The sequence below is a fragment of the Arachis hypogaea genome, chromosome 14 (genome assembly GCF_003086295.3).
Source record: "Arachis hypogaea cultivar Tifrunner chromosome 14, arahy.Tifrunner.gnm2.J5K5, whole genome shotgun sequence".
Taxonomy (NCBI): Eukaryota; Viridiplantae; Streptophyta; class Magnoliopsida; order Fabales; family Fabaceae; genus Arachis; species Arachis hypogaea.
In genome coordinates, this window is record NC_092049.1 from 93,970,072 (window position 1) to 93,978,823 (window position 8,752).

Genomic DNA, 8,752 nt, shown 5'->3' on the forward strand with positions numbered 1-8,752 from the left:
AGCCGACAATCTCCGTGGGATCAACCCTTACTCACGTAAGGTTTATTACTTGGACGACCCAGTGCACTTGCTGGTTAGTTGTACGAAGTTGTGAAACAGATATAAGATCATGAACGTGCGTATTGAATTTTTAGCGCCGTTACCAAGGAATGGAATGATCACGATTTTGCACACCAAGTTTTTGGCGCCGTTGCCGGGGATTGTTCGAGTTTGGACAACTGACGGTTCATCTTGTTGCTTAGATTAGGTAACTTTATTTTAATTTTAAGTTTTTGTTTTTATTCCTTTAATTTTCGAAAAAAAATTTTCCAAAAAAAAATAAAATATATTTTTCTTCAGAATTTTTAAGGATGAATTCTAGTGTTTCATGAAGCATGTTGAAGCCTGGCTGGCTGTAAAGCCATGTCTAAATTCTTTTGGACTGAGGCTTCCAAACCATCAGCATAGAGGCAAGTTAATTTGATGACTTAGTTGATGAATGTCTGATTTACATGCTGAAGCTTGGCTGGCCATTGGCCATGTCTAGTGTTTTGGACCGGAGCTTTCATTGAAAGCTTGGCTGGCTAGTGAGCCATGTCTAATTCCTGGACTAAAGCTTTAGACTAAGAGTGCAAGATTCCTGGAATTCATATTAAAAATTTTGGAATCCTTATTTTTCTGTTTCAAATAATTTTTGAAAAATACCAAAAAAAATTATAAAATCATAAAATCAAAAATATTTTTTAGTGTTTCTTGTTTGAGTCTTGAGTCAATATCAAGTTTAGTGTCAATTGCATGTTTTAAATTTTGCATAAAAATTTTTGAAAAATTCATGCATTCATAGTGTTCTTCATGATCTTCAAGTTGTTCTTGGTAAGTCTTCTTGTTTGATCTTGATATTTTCTTGTTTTGTATCTTTTGTTATTTTTCATGTGCATTTTTGCATTCATGGTGTCAAAGCATTAAAGATTTCTAAGTTTGGTGTCTTGCATGTTTTCTTTGCATCAAAAATTTTTTCAAAAATATGTTCTTGATGTTCATCATGATCTTCAAAGTGCTCTTGGTGTTCATCTTGACATTCATAGTGTTCTTGCATGCATTGTGTGTTTTGATTCATAATTTTTATGTTACGAGTCTTTTTCATGTTTTTCTCTTTCTTTATTAAAAATTCAAAAAAATCAAAAAAATATCTTTCCCTTTTTCTTCTCATAAATTCAAAAATTTGAGTTGACTTTTTCAAAATTTTTTAAAATTTAGTTGTTTCTTATGAGTCAAATCAAATTTTCAATTTAAAAATCTTATCTTTTTCAAAATCTTTTTCAAAAATCAAATCTTTTTCATTTTTCTTATTTATTTTCGAAAATTTTAAAAATATTTTTTAAAAATCTTTTCTTAATTTTATCTCATGATTTTCGAAAATATTATCAACAATTAATGTTTTGATTCAAAAATTTCAAGTTTGTTACTTGCTTGTTAAGAAAGATTCAAACTTTAAGTTCTAGAATCATATCTTGTGATTTCTTGTGAATCAAGTCATTAATTGTGATTTTAAAATTTAAATCTTTTTCAAAACTAATTTTAATCATATCTTTTTATCATATCTTTTTAAATCATACCTTTTTCAAAAATTTGATTTTAAAATATCTTTTCTAACTTCTTATCTTCTTATCTTTTCAAAATTAAATTTCAGATCTTTTTCAACTAACTAATTGACTTTTTGTTTGTTTCATATCTTTTTCAAAAACTACCTAACTAACTATCCCTTTCTAATTTTCGAAAATACCTCCCTCTTTTTCAAAAATTCCTTTTAGTTAATTAATTGTTTAAATTTTAATTTTAATTTTAATTCTCTTTTAATTTTCGAAAATCATCAACTCCTTTTCAAAAATTATTTTCGAAAATTTCTCTCTCTCATCTTCTTCTATTTATTTAATTACTTACTAACACTTCTCCTTACCTCATATCTCTGCTCCTATCCTCACCCTTGTGTTCGGATTATCCATTCTTCTTCACTCTTATTCCCTTTCTTCTTCTACTAACAACAAGGAAACCTCTATACTGTGGTAAAAAGGATCCCTATTATTATTTTATGTTCCCTTCTTTTTCATATGAGCAGGAGCAAGGACAAGAACATTCTTGTTGAAGCAGACTCTGAACCTGAAAGGATTCTGAAGAGGAAACTAAGAGAAGCTAAATTACAACAATCCAGAAACAACCTTACAGAAATTTTCGAAAAGGAAGAGGAGATGGCAACCGAAAATAATAATAATGCAAGGAAGATGCTTGGTGACTTTACTGCACCAAATTCCAATTTACATGGAAGAAGCATCTCCATCCCTACCATTGGAGCAAACAATTTTGAGCTTTAGCCTCAACTAGTTTTTCTGATGCAACAAAACTGCAAGTTTCATGGACTTCCATCTGAAGATCCTTTTCAGTTCTTAACTGAATTCTTGCAGATATGTGATACTGTTAAGACTAATGGAGTAGATCCTGAAGTCTACAGGATCATGCTTTTCCCTTTTGTTGTAAGAGACAGAGCTAGAATATGGTTGGGCTCTCAACCCAAAGATAGCCTGAACTCTTGGGATAAGCTGGTCACGGCTTTCTTAGCTAAGTTCTTTCCTCCTCAAAAGCTGAGTAAGCTTAGAGTGGATGTTCAAACCTTCAGACAGAAAGAAGGTGAATCCCTCTATGAAGCTTGGGAGAGATATAAGCAACTGACCAAAAAGTGTTCCTCTGACATGCTTTCAGAATGGACCATCCTGGATATATTCTATGATGGTCTGTCTGAATTAGCTAAGATGTCATTGGATACTTCTGCAGGTGGATCCATTCACCTAAAGAAAACGCCTGCAGAAGCTCAAGAACTCATTGACATGGTTGCTAATAACCAGTTCATGTACACTTCTGAGAGGAATCCTGTGAGTAATGGGACGCCTCAGAAGAAGGGAGTTCTTGAAATTGATACTCTGAATGCCATATTGGCTCAAAATAAAATATTGACTCAGCAAGTCAATATAATTTCTCAGAGTCTGAATGGAATGCAAGCTACATCCAACAGTACTCAAGAGGCATCTTCTGAGGAAGAAGCTTATGATCCTGAGAACCCTGCAATAGCAGAGGTGAATTACATGGGTGAACCCTATGGAAACACCTATAATCCCTCATAGAGAAATCACCCAAATCTCTCATGGAATGATCAACAAAAGCCTCAAAAAGGATTTAATAATGGTGGAAGAAACAGGTTTAGCAATAGCAAGCTTTTTCCATCATCCACTCAGCAAAAGACAGAGAGTTCTGAGCAGACCCCATCTAGCTTGGCAAACATAGTCTCTGATCTATCTAAGGCCACTCTATGTTTCATGAATGAAACAAGGTCCTCCATTAGAAATCTGGAAGCACAAGTGGGCCAGCTGAGTAAAAGGATCACTGAAACCCCTCCTAGTACTCTCCCAAGCAATACAGAAGAAAATCCAAAAGGAGATTGCAAGGCCATTAAAATGACCATCATGGCCGAAACCACAAAAGAGGAGGAGGACGTGAATCCCAGTGAGGAAGACCTCCTGGGACGTCCAGAGATCAATAAGGAGTTTCCCTCTGAGGAACCAAAGGACTCTGAGGCTCATCTGGAGACCATAGAGATTCCATTAAACCTCCTTATGCCATTGACGTTGGAGATTTCTACCAGTGAAGAGAGTCATAGAAACGGTCGCGTTGTAGATATAGTCTCTAAACCGACAAAAATCCCTTTCGTACAAACGTTTTGGGTGTCACAAGTAACAAACCCCTTTAGAAATTGTTAACCGAGTATTCAAACCTCGGGTCGTCTTCTCAAGGAACTGCGAGGAAGTATGTTCTTATTATTGGCTATAAAGGTTGTAATCGGGGTTTAGAAGATGAGAAGCAAGTAATTTAAATGACAAGTAAAGTAAATGGCAATTAAAATAAATAAATACTGTAAAGCAAACTTTTGGCAAGGTAAGGGAAGTTGGAGGTCCAACGCAGTTATCTCTCTCAACTATAATGAAAGTTGAATTTAAACTCCACTTGATCAACCTGTACTAGGGCAACGGAGAGTCAAGGGACTAATTAAATTGACCTTTGAATCCTATTTATTTCCTAAGAAAAGGTTGGGATTACTTAAGTTTAGCTCAATTAGCAAGATAACGATTATCAATTATGTTGAGTTTAATAACTGTTGAGTTACTGAATTCTTAACCAGGACCAAAAGGGGAAAAAGTAAAATTGCTGGAATGATAAAAATATCCTTTAGATGGGAAGCAATGGTAACTTAAATCAAAGAGAACAATCATAAACTGAAATTACCTCAATTATCATTAATTCAAATAACAGTCTGTAACATGGAAGAATTCATAGATCCAATTATAAAGGTAAATAGCCAACTCAGATATTGAAATAAATAAATAAAGTGAAAGGGAAATTTAAAACAAAGAAATATAAAACCTGGATTGAGAGTCACTCTTAAAATAAGAAGAAATCCTAAATCCTAAGAGAGAGAGAGAGAGAGAAGATCTCCCCCTCAACTAAATCTAAATCATTGAAAAGTAAAATATGCAAGCTCCCTTTGAATGGATGCATTCCCACACTTTATAACCTCTGGTCTATGCTGTCTGTACTTGGATCTGGGCCAAAAGGGGCTTCAAAAATCGCTATGAGCGTTTTATGCAATTTCTGGTGCGTGGCCTCTGTCACGCGTCCGCGTGGGTCACGCGGTCGCGTCATTTGGAGCTTTTCCTTGCCACGCGGTCGCGTCAGTCATGCGATCACGTCATGTGCGTTCTGCTTAAGGCGCGCGGTCGCGTCAGTCATGCGGCCGTGTCGCTGCTGATTCGTGCTTGGCACGCGATCGCGTCATCCATGCGATCGCGTGAATACCAGTTTCCTTCAAAGCTCCATTTTGCTTTCTCCTTCCATTTTTGTATGTTTCCTTTTCCATCCTTTAAGTCATTCTGCCTTAGAAAATCTGAAACTACTCAACACACTAATCATGTCATCGAATGGAAATAAAGGTAATTAAAATAATTAATTTTTAAAGCTTAGGAAATATGTTTTTCACAATATGACATAATAAGGAGGGGAAAGTAAAACCATGCAGTTAATATGATAAGTAGGCGGAGGATTGAATAAATTACTCAAATTAAGTACAAAAGAACTCATGAAATATAGGTTTATTAACCTCCCCACACTTAAACACTAGCATGTCCTCATGCAAAATCCAAGGTAAATAATTAAGGTTAAAGTGTTGGAATGTCATGCAATGCAACCTAATTTAAATGCAACTATCTAAATGAATGATGCATCATGCAACTCCAATTTATTCACTCATATATAAAGCTTACATGTAGTCAAGTTAATTCACATTCTCAAGGAGTCATGTATATATATATAGCCAGCCCTTAAATAATAAAGCATTTTAGCAAATGAGATGGGAAAGAAAACATTTGTACAAACTTGCAAAACAATTAGTAAATTTAAGTACAGATATATGTTGATGAGTTATTGAATCCTCACTGGATTTTGTGTTTACTCTCTAGTCACTCAGTGTTTATTGGGTTTATTCACTCTATTTCTCTTTTTATTCTTAATTTCTATAGCTTTGTTTTTCATCTAACCAATCAACAATTATAGAATACAGTCATACCAAAAAGTCATGAGGTCTTTAATTGAGGTTGTAATGTGGTCAAGGTAAAGGTAAGGATTTATGTATAGGGTCAAGTGAGCTAATAAGTGAATCCTTAATTAGACTAAGATCTCACCTAACATACATATTTAGTAAAACAAAAAATCTCTTTACCTAATTTCCCATATTTCCCACTTATTGTTACATGCTCATGTTTCACTTTTTAATTTTTTTATTCCATGTGCATTGCTTTTATTTGCATTGGGGAATTTCTTTTGTATCCCCTTTTATTAAAAAAATTTTGTTTTTTTTTTTGTTTTTTTTTCAAGGCACATGGCAATTAAATCACTTTGATTTTCTCATGAGCATGCTTCCCAAATTTATTTTATTTCTTTTAACTTCTCTACCTTTTTGTTTCTATCATCCATGTTCCCAAAAGGTTTTCCACATTTAACTCTATTCATGATTTTCTATCTTAAGCTAACCAAGGATTCACTTGGGATTTTCTTTTGTTTTTCTGCTTAAGGCTAGTAATTTGGCTAAATAGAATAAAGGGGTTTTAAAAGGCTCAAGGGGGCTAACAAGGGTGATGTAAAAGGTAGGCTTATTTTTGGCGTAAGTGAGCTAAAATCAAATAATGGCCTCAATCATTCTCTTGGTATGTATCTACATTCTATAATTGGACATATAGATTAAAGCAAAGTAAAGAACATCAGAATAAAAAGAGATGAAACACACAGAAATGAAATTATGGTTTGAATGCAACCATACATTTTAAGCTCAAGACTCACAGGTTGTGTGTTCTCTAACTCAAGCATCATATATCATTTATATATTGTATGCAGGTTTAGTTAAAAATTCCCATTATTCTCATAAAAAAATTATTTAGGGTAGCTTTTAAAGTTTTAATGTTCCTCCTTGATGAAATGTTGTCGGCTTAACTACATCATGTAATGCTATATATAAGATTCGTGGATTTAAATCTGATATGTTCAATTTCCTAGCTTACTTCCTTTTTATATTTTTCAATTTAAACTATACTATCTTATGCTAAAAAGGGTAAACTATGCTAATTAATCCACTAATAAATCAGAATTGCAAACTAAACTAAATAACTAAAATAAACTAACTGGCTAAAATGTGAACTAAAGATGCAAAATGCAGAAAATAGAATAAAAATACATAAGAGCAATGTATAAGTACTCAGAAAATAACAGTAAAAGAAAAAGAGAAAAATACAGAAAAATATCCAAAATAAAAGAAAAAGTATGTAGTGGTTCACCAAAATAAACGCCAGAGATGGCGACCTCCCCACACTTAAAAGGAAGCATCGTCCCCGATGCTCAATCAAGCCTGGTGTGAAGGAGTGTCATCACTGGGAGGGATGGTAGCTGGAGTCTCAGTGATGGTAGGCTGAGGGTCTGGCTGCTGTGGAGGAGGTGCTGACTGGATCGGGATCTCAAGATTTGCAGCCTCAATCTGATGTGGGACCGCTGTCTGTGGTGCGGCTGGTGCTGCCTCATGGGGATGGGTCTCTACCTCGGGTGCATCCGCCTTCTCCTCAGATGCCTCGGACGGTGTGTCGGGCTCGGAGGGGATGTCACCGGATCGTATCATCAGCTTTAGGTGCTCATAGCGCCGCTTGTTGCAACGCTCCATCTGGTCAAGTCGTCGGAACAAGCGGTGCACCAGATGATAGACGGGTTCTGTGGCAGGTGGAGGTGCAGTGGTGGTAGCAGGGGTAGGTGGTGCAGCAGTGGAGGAAGAGGGTCCAGCAGACGGAGGGGCTGACTCATCAGTAGCAGTGAATGGTGGTGGTCTGTGGCCCAAGGCTAAGAAGTTCCGGCTGTGCAGAATGATCTTCCTGCAATCCGCTGCTGGTGGTCTCTCATCGGCAGCCTCCCATGGCGCGTCAGCTCGACGGCCAAGCTGTGTAACTAGATATGGAAAGGGGAGGGTGCCTCGGACGTGGACCCTGGCCATATAGTGCCGAATGAAACGTGGCAGATAAAGGTCCTTACCCTCCAGCACGCATCAAAGGAGGGTGATCATAGCAGCCGGGATCTCTGTCTCGTGAGTACTCGGCATCACATAATTACTCAGGATCTGATGCCATAACCGAGACTCATCATTTAAGTACGCTCTCTTGATCCCTCTAGGCATGGTAGTGTCCTGACCCATCTCCCAAGGAACTATCGGGTCGAGAGCAATCCGTGCTTTTACAGCATCCCAATCAAACTGCATCTGACGCATGTCCTCTTCAGCCTTTGAATAACCATCAGGCTGATCGGACTTGGCTGGGAGCCGGAGAATGTCCTCTAAGGCCTCTTCAGTGACCAGAATTTGTTTTCCTCTCAGGTTCACTGCATCTAGGGTAGTGAGATAGTAGTTGCAGTAGAATTCCCGTACCCAAGATGAATTGACCTCTGTCAATGTTCTCTCCAGAAAGAACCAGCCCATTTGCTTGATTTGCTCAGTGGTGTACTGCTGGAGGGCTTCTGGAATCTTCAGAGTTCGTTCCAGGTATAGATTTCTGGAGTTTGCAAAAGCCGGGTACTTCAGCTCACAGTACCGGTTTACAAATTTTATAGGATCATTTGCAGGGAGCAGCTGGTCAGCTTTTTCCTGCTGTGTGAAGTTCTTCTCCCGCCATGAAGAATCGTGCATTAGAGCAATGATGGACTGGGAGGAATCTCCTCTCTTGCGCTTGCCAGTAGCCTTGCCTTTTCCTTTCCTCTGTGAGGCAGACATCCTGAAAAACAGAAAACCAGGATATGGATAACATAGGAAAGCAAATAGGCAATTAAACAAAGGAAACTCAAAGCAGCAAGGGAGAAATAAAAAAAAGGAAAATGAGTAAATGAAATGTGATTGAATTTATGTTTAATGGAAAAATAATCAATATGCCATGGTTAGAAAGGTAGAGGAAAGTGAAAATAATCAGAAAAGAGATTAAAAGGGTTAGTATGGTTAGAATTTGAAAAGGAAATTAGTGAGTTAGTAAAGTGCGGGTTAAAGTAAGTGGCATAGAAAAATTCTATATAACAAGGATTCACAGGTAAGAATAGAAGTACTCATAATCGAACAAGGAAAACAGGGTGATGCTGATTCGAATAGAAATAAAGAAAG